The following is a 17,431-nucleotide window of genomic DNA, read 5'->3' as shown; positions in this document are numbered from 1 at the left end:
AAACACAAAGCCAAACTCAAGTGTTTATAGCAAGTTGACCAAAATCCTTTTTGAAGGTAGACATAAAATCAATTTATAGTAAATCAAATCCAGTCACTTTGGAAAAACGGACTGGCAATTCCTCAAACCGCTAAACAGAGAATTAGCATGTGACCCCAAAATTCCATTTCTAAGTTTATATCCAAGAGAAATGAAAACATATGCCCACATAAAAACTCATACATGAAAATTCATAGAAGCATAATTCATAATAGCCAAAAAGTAAAAACAACCCAAATTTCCATCAACAAGTGAACGGATAAACAGAAAATGGTATAGCCATTTAATGAAATTTTATTCAGCCATAAAACAGAATGAAGTCTTTATATATACAACAACATGGATGAAATATGAAAACATTGTGCTAAATGAGAAAACCAAGTCACGAAAGATTATATACTGTATGACTGCATTTATATGAAATGCCCAAAATAGAAAAATTTACAGAGACAGAAAGAAAATTAGTGGCTGCTTAGGACTGGGGAGTGGGCAAGGGTCAAGGAGATATGGGAAGTCACTGCTAATGGGTACAAGGCTCCTTTTCAGGGGTGATGAAAATGTTCTAAAACTAATTGTGGTGATGGTTGCACAACTTTATAGGTACACTGAAAAACATCAAATTATACAATTTAAATTGGTGAATTAAATGGTATGCAAATTATACTTCAATAACACCATTTTAAAAATAAATAAAAGCAAAGCAAATGAGTAGAAAGACACAGCACCTTAACTGAGTCCAGAGGCAGAAAGACATTCAACTCTGAAACCTACCATGACATTGGCCATTTTGGAGTGAATGTCAAGAGCAACCTTGGCACAGAAAGAAACAAAAGCTATAAATTCCTTTACTCTTTTCTGTTTTATAGCTCTTGAAAGCACACACACACACCAAAAAAAGTGGTGGGGGAAGAGTTTGGTTATGATCCCTGTTGTATTTTCACCGTACTAGAAAGAAATATATTTGATTTAAACAAGATACAAGTAGTATACCCATAATGTTTTAAATTAATGAAATGTTTATTTCTATCTAAATTCCTTCCCAATAACTATATCAATAACACTTGGCATACATCCTCACATCTGCAGTAGCTAAAATATAAAAGTTCATGTCTCACATGACTTACATTTTGCAGAAAAGCATGTAATGTTGAAAGTAAAAAGCAAATATTCTTTTATGTACATTTAAAAAGAACAGAAATATCATGAAATTAGTAGCATATCATTATTGGCATAGTATAAAAAAGATTATGAACTTATACTGCATAATATCAGATTCTCTCATTCTGAAGTACATTATTAAACATGAAAAGCTGTCCATTTAAGCCTGCAGATCTATTATTGGAATCAATTTTAAGTGTGCCCATCTATATATAATCAACTCCCTATAGTACATGCAAATATAAAAAGGATTTTTCCAATTAACATAGTAAATCTCTATAAAGAATCTCCTTGTCCATATATAACAGGCATGAGTATGACTGTTAAGTATTTCCTTCTAAAAGACATAAGAGAATATCTTTGAAATCTTAGGCTATATATTAAAGTAATAGTCTTAAAATTAAAAGTTGACAAATTGAAATTTCTTAGGAAATAACAATTCAAAGGACACTGTTAATAACATGAACACACAAGCCATAGGCTAGGAGAAAACATTTGTAATACACATATCTGACAAAGAACTTGAATCCAGAACCCAAATAATTCCGATAACTCAAAAATAAGAACAACCACCTAACTTTATACAAATGAACAGAAGACTGGGGCATTTCACAAAAGAAGTCATCCATAGGCCAAAAGAACACAAAACATAGTTCAATATCATCGGTTATCGAAGAAACGCAAATTAAAATCACCATGAGATGGCAATCCACCCACATTAGAATAGCTAAAATTAAAAAGACCAATGATAACAAATGTTAACATGGTCGTGGAATGACTGGAACCCTTCACACATTGCTGTTGAGTGTGAAATCACGCAACCTCTTAAAGATTTTTCAACAACTTCTTATAAACATCGACCGATCCTATAATCAATCAAATAGACACTCCTAGGCATCTACTCAAGAGAAATCACCATGTTAGTCTGCAAAAAGACTAAAAAAAATCACAGTTTCATTCATAATAACCAAAAACTGCGAAAAACCCAAATGGTTGATTGCTATGGTCTGAATATGTGTCTCCCCAAAATCCATGTGTTGAAACCTACCCTCCAAGGTGATAGTAGTAGGAAGTATAACCACCTCTGAGAGGTGATTAGATCATGAGGGCAAACCCTAGGAATGGGATTAGCACCCTTATAGAAGCAACCTGAAAACACTCCTTGCCCATTCTGCCATGTGAGGACATATTAAGAAGACAGCAGTCTGCAACCCAGAAGAGGTCTCTCACTGGAATCCAGCCATGCTGGCATCCCCATCTTGGACTTCCAGCCTCCAGAACTATAAGTAATAAATTTCTGCTGTTTATAAGCCACCCAGTCCATGATATTTTGTGATAACAGCCCAAACCAACTGACATCCATCAGTAGAAGAGATAAATTGTTTCATACCTTTTCAGCTCTTGCCACTATGTGGTACGAATTCCTTGGTGCCATCTTTCAATTACTAATTTTCTCTCTGAATGGGTCCCACCCTGTTTCGTAAATCTATTTTCCATCACTGAGTCTATTATTTATTTCTAGAATTTCTAACTTTTTCCCGTATATATTCATCTTTTCCATTTTTATTTCTGTTTCTTATTTCATGTCTTTCTCTTTTATGGATGTCACTTTTTTATTTTTTATGATCTTGACTACTTTTTAAAGTTATTATCGAATTTATCTTTTTCATTTTCATTTCCTTATTGTTGAGTTTGTTGGCTATGTTCCTTAAAATTAGCTTGCCTGATTTGTCTTAGTAAGTTGGCATACAGACTCACTTGAGAAAATGTCTTTCTTTCCCTGTTTCTTCCTCTTCTGTGTTTCTAAAGGTTTGTAATTGTCTTTAGCAGGTCTCTCCCTGAAGCCCCCAATCCAGGACCAAGACTTATAATTGTAGTGCAGGGCTTCCATCCCATGGAATATGGCAGATATTGCACACCCAGTAGACAGCTTAGATTTGGCTAGGGGGCTGTCCCTAATACCTTCTCTCTCCCTTTGAGGGTGTACAGCTTTATAGAATCCATAGCCCTAAAAAATGGTGAAGTCTTCCTTTTTCAGCTTCCTCTTCTGTGGAGAAACTCACCTCAATCCCCTGTTTTAAGAAGAGATCAGTACCAACGGCCTACCTCAAAGGGGTCATTTTAATCTTGAAGAATTCTTGATCTTAACAGTCTTTAGTCTACTTACCACTTTGTTTTATTGTTTCTTTTATGGTCTATGAAGATGTATACCTTGTCTAAATATATCGATATAGTCTTAATTTTCTTCTTTTTATTTTATATACCAATAATGTTTAGAGCACGATCGGTATAAAAAAATCTATGGGGTTTGTGCATTAGGACGTTACTGTTGGCCTTTGTTATTACAGCTCAAGTAGTTAACTCATTTGACAATCTGTCAACACAGGAATCCTTTCTTATAAATCTTCCTTCCCCCAGTGCATAGTAAGGTGTCTGGCTTAAATTAGATGCTTATTAAGTATTTCATGAATGAATAAATGAGCAAATGAATAAACTGTTATGGTTAGAGCTTTGAGATGAAATGGTAGACTTTTGAGCCATTTTGAGAAAGAATTACCACCATCAAGGAAATGTGGCACGTATTGGACCCACAAAATCAAAATGGGTCCTTGTTTACTTCCTATAGGAAAATCCAAACTTACAACAACATTTAAGATCGATCATAATAAAGCTCTGCTACTTTCCAGCATCGCTTTCCCACACACACTCATGTACTTCAGTTCCGAAGTAGAGTCTCTCAAGCCTCTGCCTCTATAAAAGTCATTTCCTCTGCCTAGAGGATCATTCCCTTGCCCACCTGGAAAATTCTTCAACAACCTTCATCAAAAATCTCTGTTAAGTCATCCCTCACCATCCTTTCCATTCCAGTCTGCAAACTCAGACACCATTTAATATACTCTTGTCTGCACAACCATAGCACTGTATGTGTCATTCTGTCATAGTTCACTATATAATGGTTTACGTGTGTCTTTTCTCTGTTGGTCAGAGAGCTGTTGTGTCCTGAGATCGTATGTCACTCATCTTTGCATTTGCAGAAACTGGCAAGGGGGTTGAAATACAACAGATGTTTAATAAATATCTGATGACTGCTCATGGAAGAAGGTAATTGTACTTTGAGATTCCTGGTGTTTGAGTAGATGCTTATGGCATTTCTAATTTTCTTGAAATTTGAAGCAAATTTGAAGCAAAAGACACAATTCCTGCTTCCCAGTGCATTGAATTGTTGCAAAACTTGGTTCCTCAGGGAAGCTCTTTATTCTGCTATTCGGAAAATGCTTATTGAATTGCAACCACCTGCCAAACCTTGGAGTGGGTAAGAGACTATCATGGAAGATCTTCCCTGGTGCTTCCAAATCATTGTATAATTACAAACCCCTGATGACAAATGAAATTGTTTCTGTATGTCATTTAATAGATTTCTTACGTGGGAACAGAGAATTGCAGACAGTACAGAGACCAGAATATATAAAGAAATCGCTGAATGTTGACTATCTAGTTTTACACAAATATAGTTTGCTTTCATATGAGAATTTGATACTTTAAATCCTGTAACACATAATGATGTCATCTCAGCTAAAGCATTTTCTTGGGCCATGTTACATGCCAATTGGATTCAATTAAAAGATGCTGCCTGTGAACTTCTCTGGATGAAATCTAAAAATATGCCAAAGAGAGATATGACTGAAGCACAAGCAGCAGTATGACCATTGATTCAAATTCCATTATTTTAAATCCTTGATCAATGAATAATGACACTGGAGACCAAGGCACCTTCAAAAAAATTGATAAATCCATCAAATATCCTCATACTAGAGAAAGCAGTAACATTGTTAAGATCTTATATGATAAATTTCAGGTGCCTATAGGCAAGAACATACCTTGGGAGCTTCAAGATATGTTGAAATTCCTTTTCACTGTGAATTCCAGGCATCACCCTAACTGTCATCAAACTTGCCATTGAACCACCTTTAAAGCAACATTCAAAAGGAGGCCATGTGCAATTACTAAGTGTTAATAAGTGTGATAAAGTGTGTTTATATTGTCCAAACTTGTCTGGTTCCCTTTTTAACAAAATTTCAGTACTCATTTTAAAGATGATTTACTGGGAAGAGAATCACATTTACAATTGCACCAAAAGCCATAAGATATCTAGGAATAAACCTAACCAAAGAGGTAAAGGATCTGTACTCTGAAAATTATAAAATACTGATGAAAGAAATCCAAGAGAACACAAAGAAATGGAAAAACATGCCGTGATCATGGATTGGAAGAACAAATATTATTAAAATGTCTATACTACCCAAAGCAATCTGTACATTTAATGCAATCCCTATCAAAATACCACCAGCATTTTATACAGAGCTAGAAAAATCCTAAAATTTGTATGGAATCACAAAAGACCCCAAACAGACAAAGCAATCTTGAAAAAGAAAAGCAAAGCTGGAGGCATCACAATTCCAGACTTCGAGGCATACTACAAAGCTGTAGTCATCAAGACGGTATGGTACTGGCCCAAAAAAGACACATAGATCAATGGAACAGAAGAGAAAACCCAGAAATGGACCCACAGCTATATGGTCAACTAATCTCTGACAAAGCAGGAAAGAATATCCAATGGAAAAAAGGCAGTCTCTTTAACAAATGGTGTTGGGAAAACTGGACAGCCACCTGCAGAAGAGTGAAACTGGACTATTTTCTTACAACATACATACACAAAAACAAATTCAAAATGGATGAAAGACCTAAATGCAAGACAGGAAACCACCAAAATCCTAGAGGAGAACACAGGCAGTAACCTCTTTGACACCGGCCATGACAACTTCTTACTAGATACATCTCCTAAGGCAAGGAAAACGAAAGCAAAAATAAACTATTGGGATTCCATCAAGTTAAAAACTTTCTTCACAGAAAACAATCAACAAAACTAAAAGGCAACCTTTAGAACGGGAGAAGATATTTGCAAATGACATATCTGATAAAGGGTTAGTATCCAGAACTTACCAAACTCAACACCCAAAAAATAAATAATCCAGTTTAAAAAAATGGGCAGAAGACATTAATAGACATTTTTCCAAAGAAGACCTCCAGATGGCCAACAGACACATGAAAAGATGCTCAACATCACTCATCAACAGGAAAATGCAAACCAAAACTACAATGAGATATCACCTCACACCTGTCCGAATGGCTAAAATTAACAACACAGGCAACAACAGATGTTGGCCAGGATGCACAGAGAGGGGACCCTCTTATACTGTTGATGGGAATACAAACTGGTGCAGTCATTCTGGAAAACAGTATGGAGATTCCTCAAAAAATTAAAAATAGAACTATGCTACCATCCATATTGCACTACTAGGTATTTACCCAAAGGATACAAAAATACTGATTCAAGGCACCTGGGTGGCTCAGTTGATTAAGCGACTGCCTTCAGCTCAGGTCATGATCCTGGAGTTCCAGGATCGAGTCCCGCATCCGGCTCCCTGCTCAAGGGGAGTCTGCTTCTTCCTCTGACCCTACCGCCTCTCGTACACTCTCTCTCTCTCCCTCACTCTTTCTCTCAAATAACTAAATAAAATGTTTTTTAAAAAATAAATAAATATAAAAATACTGATTCAAAGGGATACATGCACCCCAATGTTTATGGCAACATTATCAACAATAGCCAAATTATAGAAAGAGCCCAAATGTCCATCAATGGATGAAGGGATAAAGAAGTTGGGGGGTGTATATATATATATATATACCAGAATACTACTCAGCCAACAAAAAGCATGAAATCTTACTATTTGCAGTGACGTGGGTGGAGCTAGAGTGTATTATGCTGAACAAACTAAGTCAGAGAGAGACAAATACCATATGATTTCGCTCATATGTGCAATTTAAGAAACAAAACAGATGAACATGGGGGAAAAAAGGCAAACCAGCAAACAGAATCTTAACTATAGAGAATAAACTGAGGATTGCTGGAAGGGAGGTGGGCAGGGGGATGGGTTAAATGGCTGATGGGTTAAGGAGGAGACTTGTGATGAGCACGGGGTGTTGCACGGAAGTGTTGAATCACTATATTCTACACCTGCAACTAATATTATACTGTATGTTAACTAACTGGAATTTAAATTAAAACTTTTGTATTTAAATTAAAACTTATGTATAAATATATAAAATATTTTTTAAAAAATTTAGATTCTCATCCAATGTTTTAAATGGAAACTATACAAAATATTTTGAAATGATAGGTTTTGTTTTTAAAGATATTGGTTTATTTATATTCCAACAATGATATTTCATTCTCCTTTGACAAAGTACCCACCCACTAAGCCAAGATTAATAGAAACTGAAGATGAACCAACTGAATTTGGTTCTCTTCGATTCTGAAGGGATTCATTCAATAAGCATAAATAAAATTTCTGTTTTAATGGTTATATGATATTGATCCTCCATAAAAGGAAATTTCAAATTCAATAAATTTTATTCAAAATATACATTTCTTCAAGACTGTGACCAGTAAAATTTTTTCATCTTTTATTTTAAAACAGGAAGACCCAAATAGATGTGTTTCAGTAGACCTCTGACATCAAGTTATTTCAGGGATTACTTATGATAATATGGCAAGAAATAAAGTATCTTCTTTAATTAATGACAGTTATCAGCATAATGATAATAAATAAATGTGTGTATTTAAATAGAGTTATTCTAACACAAAGATGAGCACATTGCAAGCTAAGTGTCCTAGCTTTGCTGCTGCTTGTGCTGATGTGACACTTGTTAATTCAATCAGTTCTCATTATTCTTTTAAACTTTAACTCGTGCGCTCCCCCACTCCACTGCAAGGGTGTGTATTAAGATTTAAACAGCAAACTGTTTCAACATTCATTGCAATGCAGTCACACAAGAGATCAAACACACTTCTTCATAACCGTTAAGTGAAGGAAATAGACAAAGCTGTCCCTTTGGGAAAACGTATGAGCGATTTAGAAGTCGGGGGGAAAAAAGTTCAGAGGAGAAAGAATAAAACACTGCAAAAAGAAAACTGAGAAAATGTGGACATCTGCCATTCAAGTCTCATTGCTAAATGAGAGACTTTCTTCATTCAGCTCAATCCTGTTCACCTGCATGTCATCCGGAGAACACACGGAGTCATTAACCTCTGGGCTGTGGCAGCCACAGGGGTTCTGGATGGCCTGGCAGTGAAAGCATCAGCAAGAAATGACTTCTGCACAGAGGCTAGATTTTTTTCAGGTCTTACTTAGTCTGGAAGCTGCTCTTTCTCTGCCAAAAAGCCAAGGTTATCCATAACAACTTCTTACTGCCAGTGCAAAGGAGAAGGAACACAAAGCTAAGAGAGGATTTTGAAGAGGGAGCAGAGCCGTATCTGGTAACTGGCAGTGGGACTGGTTTTTTCAGAGCCTGCACTGAAGGAGAGCAAACCTTTGGTGACAAATTAGTTAAAGCTACAAAATGTGGTGGATAAAACCTATAGCGTACCGAGTAGCACGGTATTGCATACAGAGAGGACGAAAACTCTTCCGTCAGGATCAATATCCTAATGGAAAAATGCAGGACACAGAAGTGTAAATACTACCAGATTCTGAGGCTGGACTCTGCACACCAGAGCCCCAGGCTCAGTGAGGCCCTTGTGCCCTGCCAGGCTCGGCTGGAGAGAAACTGTCCACCTTCGGAATTTTGACGGGCATGATGGAGTGACAATTAGAGGCCTTCTCCCATTTTCCTATAAACCTGTAACTTTGTGGATACATACACAACAGCTGAAAGGAAGAAAACACGCACAAAAAATGATTCACATCAATTTCTCACCAATTTGAAGGTGGCAGGAAAGGGGAGCTTAGCTATTTAGTTATATTTGCAGAAAAATAAATATATATGGCTATCCTTTTTTTTTTTTTTTTGCCCAATTAAGTGTGTGAAGTACAATTCATGGCAAGTGCGTATGTAGCTAATTATTTAGTAGACTACCCGCAGTACTTTTTTACTAATATGAGCTTAATGCTTTATAGATGTCTTTATAAATGTCAACCCTCCTTTGAAATAGTTTCCGAAGAGCTACTGAATCAGAAAAACAACCCAACAGATACCTTTAGAGCAGACAAGTGGAGCTCCTTTAAGAAAGGTGCCCGAGTGGGCCCCAGTCCTGTGGGATTCCTACCATGAGAGGAGGGACTCAAAACAGGTCCTTGCAGAGACTCTGGTGCCTTCGCTTTCCACTTCAACTTGGCCCAGTACACACCACGCACTGACTTCTTTCAATTATATCCCTAAGTCCTAAATTGTTTTAGACAAGTTATATTTGCTTTATGCTTTAAAATCATATTCTACAACCAGGATCTTAAAATGAAGTTTTTTACTGTTGCCATAAAAAAAATAATAATAATAATAATATGCACATAATGTTTGCTATGTATCTGGCTTAACATAGGCTTTTCATAACTTAAGACAGCAAGGAATGGAACACAGTGTGAACTCATACTTACAATAGGAATCCTGGTCCAGGTGACATTTCTATGAATCCCAACTTACCTGTGTTCACAATAAAAATCTGCTGCCTACTTATTTTTGTTTCATCTACGCCCCAGAAATATTGTACGGCTGCAGTTAGACAGTACTTGAGGTTATAGCTAAATTTCTCTCTGTGTTTCCAGCACAGCATGAAGACAAGATATGCGGACTCAGAGGATTTGAGTGACTGTTGGTTCAATCTTTGTGTTTCTTCCTGCTTCAGTCTGCACTCTGGAATACCAGCCCTGGCGCGGACCTCTAGCTTTCAGACGCGTATGCTCAGGGTCTTTTGGCTTAGATGTCCTGGCCAGATACTTCTTGTTTAAAAAAAAAAATATTTTATTTATTTATTTGACAGAGAGAGAGACAGCCAGCGAGAGAGGGAACACAGGCAGGGGGAGTGGGAGAGGAAGAAGCAGGCTTCCAGTGGAGGAGCCTGATGCGGGGCTCGATCCCAGAACGCCAGGATCACGCCCTGAGCCGAAGGCAGACAGCCAACAACTGAGCCACCCAGGCGCCGCCTGGCCAGATACTTCTAATAACTAAATGAAAAGGGCCCAGGAAATATTCGCCATATCTGAAATTAGGCTAAGATGGGCTAGAGGATTGATGGTGGAGGCGAGTGAAGACAAAGTTTCCATCAAACCCCTCTCTAATAAAGTTTGAGGAAAGTACTAACATCTACCTATGGGCCACATTTTTTTATATCAGGAAACTGTAAATAATTAGTTTTTCATGTTTTTATGGTCAATATTTCACTATATATCAGACTTCATTTGTACTGTTCTTTGTAGTAATGGTAATATTAAGTCAATAATTATCAAAGAACTTGTGAAACAGACATTGCTTAATTATGTTAATGTGGTTACAGAACACAGGATTCCTGATCAACTTATGTATCCATTTTTTTTCTGGTAAAATACCTTATTTTTATCTCCCTTGACATTTATCTAACATTCTTATGAACTAAGAACTGTTCTAAGCACTTCGTACATATTATCTCATTTAACTCTCACAACTCCTTAAATAGATTCTACCGTTATCCCTGTTATTGGTAGAAAATTGAAGCATGGAGAAATGTAAGTGATTTGCCAAGATCATCCAGCCTGGAGCCTGCCATTCGAAAACTGGGCTTCCAACCAAATCTGTCCAGCTCCAGAATCCATGCCCATAACACTTGACTTATATACACCATTTCTATACAGTCTCTTTGACCATTAAATGAAGAGTGAACTCTCGAAACAAGGTAGGCTTTGTTATTTCATTTCCTGTTGTGAGAGAATCCTGTTCCTCTCCACAAGAAACAGAAAACCACAGGAGAAGTTTGTTAGCCCAAAAGACATCCCAAGACAAGCTAAAAAGACACCTTTAGAAGTTACCTTATCTTAGCCCAATCCACTGAAATCATGTGGACTGCAATTCTTGAAGCTTGGTGTTTCTCTCCCCAACCTCGCATAAGACCAAGATTTATGACAGTGACTTGGAGCAATGGTTTTCAATCGGGGGCATTCTTTTGTCTCCCCTACCCCTTGGGAACATTTATCAATGTCCAGAAACCTTATGATTGTCACAACTGGGTGAATCTACTGCATAGAGGCTAGGGATGTGGCTAACCATCCTGAAATGCAGAGGATAGCCCTCCAAAACAAAGAAGGACCCATTCCAAAATGTCAATAGTGTCCCTTTGTGCATTCCATCCCCACAAACAGTCATGGCTGTCACGGTGTCTAGCTTTGGTGTTACGGCTTCTCTGGATTGGATACAGCACATAGTACTAACAAGGTATATCTTGTCTGTCGCCCATTCTCCCAGCCACCTCACACATCTTTATGTGGCTGTGGAGAGTGACATGACTTTGGGGTCGAAAAACTGGAAACTCTTGGGGGGGGGGGGAGGAACCTGCTATGGTAGGTGACATGACTTTGGGCCTAAAAACTTTGGAAATTCCTCAGGAAAAAAAAAATTATCTAAAAATCTGTTAGATAATTACTGAATCATCTAAGAAGAAATGCTTTGACAAGGAAATGCTGTCGAATTAAGAAAAAACAAATTCCATTTATCCCTTGTCAGAAAAAAAAAAAAAGATTTAGCAGCCATCAAAAATGTCCAATTGTTACTTTCACCCAGAAGTTCCTAAGAAAAAAAAAAGTTACAGGAAATGCATTTGACTCGCACCGTGATGCTGGAACAGCTACTGACACAGAAGGTATGAAAATAAACTATATGCATCAACTTAAAGAGGGTTACGGCAAGAATTTTGTCTCTGCAGGTACAGACTGTGGTGTAAAAAGATCCTTTCCGTAGAATATAACATGTAGAAATGTCCTTGATGACAAAAAATTTCTCAGGGATTCCTCATTCTTTGTACTATTTTCAAGTACAAAAGAAGTCAGAGAAATAGAAGTAAATCAAAACAATTTCTTTGAGGTGCTATAATTCGTACACAAAATGCTGCTACTAAGACACCAGCAGTACAATGGGTGATTTGCACCATATTTCTGTACTGAAACTACCTAACAGCCAATATGTCACCAACTCACATTTTTGCACAAAGGCTTGAGTTCTCTAGGGCTGGAGTTTCAGATGAAGAAAACCGACCCCCACGGGAGGAGCCACATTTATTACCTCCCTGGCTTTATGTTCTAACCAATGATGCTACTAGCACCATCTTCAAAACATGACTCTAAATTCCACCGTCCATGTAATGTGCGAGCTTCAAAAAGAAGAAGGTAGGCATTTCTGGGCTAGTGGGTCAAGGGTCAATGTGACACTGAAAAGCTACATACAGAACTGCTTGCCAAGAGCTGTCATCTATAATACAGATGAAGTACAAACTACACCATGCTCAGACTAGAATGTATAATTTACAGAAGCAATAGCACTTCGGAGAAATCCTAACTAACATGTCACAAGGCTATTTTCAGACTTCAGAGATAGAAAAGAATACAGGAAAAGGAGCACAGACCATCCTGAAGATATGGCTTTAAGATATAGAGCCTTTCTCCCACACAAGAATAATAAACAATACGGGATTCTGCAAAAAGGGATTACAGACTGAAATTAGGGTAAGTAAAATGTTTAGGAAACTTGTCTTCAAGAGGCAAATACTTTCAGGTCTTGAAGACTAATTCTGGCAAACCAAAACTCTACAGAATTAGAAACATAATTGTAAAGGTTAATTGTATGTGTCGCTTGGGTAAGCCGGGGTACCCAGATGTTTGGTTAGACACTAGTCTGGACGTTGTTGTAAAAGGTATTTTTTTTTTAAGATTTTATTTATTTATTTGAGAAAGAGAGCACAAGCTGGGGGGGGGGAGGTAGTACAGAGAGAGAAGCAGACTCCCTGCTGAGCAGGAAGCCCCCACACAGGGCTCAATCCCAGGACCCTGAAACCACGAACTATGACCTGACCAGAAGGCAGACGCTTAGCCAACTGAGCCACCCAGGTGCCCCAAAGGTAGTTTTTAGATGAGATTAACATTTGAATCAGTAGACTTTAAGTAAAGCAGATTACCTTCCATAAGGTGGGTGGGCCTCATATAATCATATGAAGGTCTTAAGCGATAAAGACCGGACTCCCCACAAGGAAGAGAAAATTGAGCCCAGAGTTTGGCTTTGGACTTGAGCTGCAACATCAGCCCTTCGTGGGTCTTCTGTGCGCCAGCCCACCCTGCAAAGTTTGGAGTCGGCAGCCTCCACAATCACACGAGGCGCTTCCTCAAAATAAATCTCTCTCTATACACATACACACACACACCTTCTTGACGCTATTTCTCTGGAGAACCCTAATACAATAATGACATCATTCTGACATCATTAAAGGAAAACAAAGAAGGCTGCATTAAGAAATTCAAAGCATTTATGGATTATCTATTTGGTTCTTTTAAAAATCTGTTGGGGCAATTTTGTAATTCCCTGTTCCCTAAAGATGTTCTAAATCTTGTCTGTTATTTCTTTAAACATAGTTGTCAAGTTTCTTTATTTCTTGAATAATCACTCCATTTCTAAGAATCTAATCAATGCAAAGAATTTGTTCCTGCTTTGTTTTTTCTGCTGGTTCTCACACATGGTTTGCTTTGTTACTCATATGTTTAGTAATTGTTTATAGTGAGCTACTCATCTTCCTTGAAAAATTATTTGTGGGAATTCTTTGAGACTAGAATGAAGTTGTGTTACTCCAGAGAGAATCTGCCGTAGCTTCTGGCAGGAAAATTTAAACTCCAATATTTCATTGAATAGAATGTGCTGCTGCTAGTAGGGTGCGTTTTGATTGCACAGATGTTTAAATCCAAAAAACAAAGTGCACCATAGAGTCAATGCAATTTAATAAATTAATGGCTTGAATTTGTATAGACAATAAAAATACATGAATGCAGCCTCCAAATTCATGCTGGCTTAATGTTACAACTTAGTGGCATTTCCTCTGCACCCCCCACTCTCAAATACAAGGCTAAATTCCTATAGTTCTCAGGAGTGTGAGCGGATTTTCTTCTTTTTCACCCTCAGAAAGAGGGTATGTATCATTTGGGTCCCAGTTTTATAGGGGTTTCCCATCAGACTGACCACCTTGGGAGAACTTTTACTTAGAAGACAACTGAACTGTAATTCAAGATGGCAGGAAACACATGCAATTGTCCCAAATTCCTGAAAAAATGCAATCAAGCAAGCAAATGAATAAAAATAACTAGCTACATACAGGCAAGAGAACAAAAGGGACAGTGATTTTAAAAACACTTTGGAACACAGCGAGTATAAGCTAATCTAAAAACAAAACAAAAAAACAGGTGCATTACCCTACAGGTTCCCAAGTGTGTGCCTGACAACCCCTCCCCTGTCAGAGCACAACATCATCAGGTGCAGATGGCCCCCAACTCTGCGGCCACCAAGACCCTAGCCCAGGGGCCAACCCCACGCAACTTCACCTGGCACAAGGTGGCACAGCACTCCAGGTGCATTGGCTTATGATCAACCAGAGAGTGTAAAAACTAGCGTGTTCAGCCCCAGGCACTCTGGGGCAGTATCCCCACCATCAGCCACAGTGCAGGGCACGACACCACAGATCCTTCTGTAGCCTTCCACACATCAACAAGGTCCTCGTGAGAAAGTATATGAACTCTCTTCTAGCTTGGAGAACTGTCTCGGGAGCAGCCCAGTGTTAAGCCTACTAAGAATAAAGAGCGAACAGATGAGTTCCGGCAGCTGCAGACCGTGGTGGAGCAGAAGGGGCTCATGAAGGCCAATCATGTCTTCTCTTGCTGTACCCACTCCACATCCTGTTGTGGGATGTAGCTGCCTGGTTCACTCTTTGGGTCTTTGGAAGCTCCTTCCTGCCCTTCCTCCTCTGTACGCACTGTTTCACACAGTTCAGGCTCAAGCTGGCTGGCTGCAGCGTGACTTTGGGCCTTGTCATTCTTCAGCACCTCTACATGGAACCACCTGCTACATCATTTTGCAATTAGCCACCTGAAGGCAACCCCTGGCAGGTGGCAGGACTATATGCACCTCCAGCTCCTTGACCCCAACTGCTTCTGCAAAGACCCAGATATCAACAAGTACCCTTTCTTCTTTGCCTCAGGGAGGATCCTCTCTGGGGAGCTTGGGACACCAGCTTGGGACACATGCCTTACAACACCAGCACAAATACTTCCCAACTGAGCCTCCAGCCTAGTTGCCTCTCTACTTCCACTGGCATTTTTTTCTATTTTGTTATCCAGCAGAAAAATTGGGTGGACTTACCTGCATGATCACATTCTACGCCAGTGTCTTCCTCACATAGGTGATGTTGTTGGGACCAAAAGGCTTCCTGGTCTTTTCTTCATGGTCAGGTTCCTAGAAAACAACTGGTTTGTGTGGGTAACACAGAGAACCACATCCCCATGTACAATGATCATGACTGGAATGTGGACTGGGGCTCCAGCTGGCTCCCAGCAACATGAAATGTCTACATGTCTGCCTTCAGTGACTAACTTCGTGGACATCTTAACTTCCAAATTGAGCACCACATTTTTCCAACAATGCCTTGACACAGTTACCGCAAAGTGGCTTCCCACACCCTCCTGTGTGCCATCATGGCATAGTTTTTAGTCCAAGCCCCTGCTCTCAGCCTTCACCCACACTGTCTGCTCACTGAAGAAGTCTGGTTAGATGCTTATTTTGCCAATAACAACATCCTCCCCCCCCTCTGGAAGAAGAGCCTATAGAGCCAAATCAGAGGGCTCTTGAGGGAAAATGCCACCACAATTCTAATATTCAGAGGGGGTGGGTTTGGGGAAATAAATATTCTGACTCAAACCCCTCCCCTTTGTCTTCAAGGCACAGATATAAGACTCCAAAGTGGGGGTGGGGGAAAAGGGGGCTAGGGGGAGTGGAATATGCAAGCTCCACCCCTCCCCAAGGAAGGAAGGAGCTGTTGCAGCAGCGATGTAAGAGTTTTGCTGCTTCATTTTTCTAGTTTGGCAGGTGCAGATGGTTGGTTAGAAAGAGAGAATCAGGGGGTTCTTAGATGAATACGGAGGCTCTACTAAGCCCAGAATCAGGAAAAGATATAGCACTAAAATCCCACTCTGCTCAGGTAAGGGGTGAGTCCCTCTCTGGTCCACTTCTCAGTGCCTTCTCAGCCCTCACTTGCAAACCTTAGAGGTTTGCTGGCTGGTAGGAGTAGAGTAGCTGAACCTTTTGAACAAGATTCTGAGGAAGATTTTGAACAAGATTAGAAATCTAGGCTTGGCATAACGCAGTGCCTAGGAGCTCAGCCCACTCTCTAGGGCTCAGTGTGACCTATATCTGCCTCAGTCTCCCAAAGAAGCTATTTTCCACTTTCAGAAGCAGGCGGGGCAAAGCCTAGGACTGTGGTATTGGAGACATTTGGCCCTGAAGGACCCTGGCACTACTGATTTGGGTCTCATATTCCATCTAGGGTAGTGAGGGAGTATTAGGTCCTAAGTACTGCCAAAACAGCTGGTAGAGAGTTGTTAGTCATTAAAAATCCCTTCAGCTTTTGATTTACCTCTTCTAACCACCACCCAACAAACAAAACATTTCCAGGACAGGGGGACCAATTCTTGTTCCACATGCAAGTAAACACATGGGGCAACTTGATCTTTCTCCTCCCTAGAAGAAAAAAGGGGGCTTCTAATAATTTCTCTTTGTTCCCTACCTATAGTTCCAAGTTTAATAAAATAGCAAGGACAAGTGACCAAGTTGGAAGATACTGAATTACCGGTCATGAAGGAAACACGTCTTAGTCATAAAGAATTTAAGGACTGTAAGAAATTTTCTAAATTAGGTTACAGCATCACTTTGGAACAGGAGCAGTAGGTTACATATAATCACTTCATAGTTCCAAACCAGAAATAGATGAAAACAGAAAAGTTTGTGACCATCACGGCTGTTGTTAGGCATTTTACTCTCTCAGTTCTGATCAAATATCTTTCTCTGCTGGAGACCAGGTAGGACTTAAGATAACCTCTTACAAAGCATTATCAGTTTAATACTGGAATACAAAGTTTTAACCTCCTGATTTTTAAAAGATAAAAACAGTTTAACCTATCTCTAGAGAGTGAACATAGGAATGTGCCCCAGGAGTCTTGCCTTCCACACCAACAGCCTTTCAGGCCAGGCAAGGGGATTATTTCTTTGCCTGTTCATCAGCATCTAGTCTAAGCATATTGAGCATTTTGGACACTGGGAGGAGAGAACTTCAAACTAAAAGGAAAAT

The 17,431-nt window shown here is 39.1% G+C and overlaps 1 pseudogene; it reads left to right on the top strand.

Moving 5' to 3' along the window:
* Positions 1-14,574: 14,574 nt before the first annotated feature.
* LOC113245485 (acyl-CoA (8-3)-desaturase-like) lies at positions 14,575-15,791 on the top strand (annotated as a pseudogene).
* Positions 15,792-17,431: the final 1,640 nt, after the last annotated feature.

The sequence above is a fragment of the Ursus arctos genome, unplaced genomic scaffold, assembly GCF_023065955.2.
Source record: "Ursus arctos isolate Adak ecotype North America unplaced genomic scaffold, UrsArc2.0 scaffold_11, whole genome shotgun sequence".
Classification (NCBI taxonomy): Eukaryota; Metazoa; Chordata; class Mammalia; order Carnivora; family Ursidae; genus Ursus; species Ursus arctos.
Note: the sequence above shows the minus strand (reverse complement) of the source record. Positions and strands in the feature narration are given on the sequence as shown.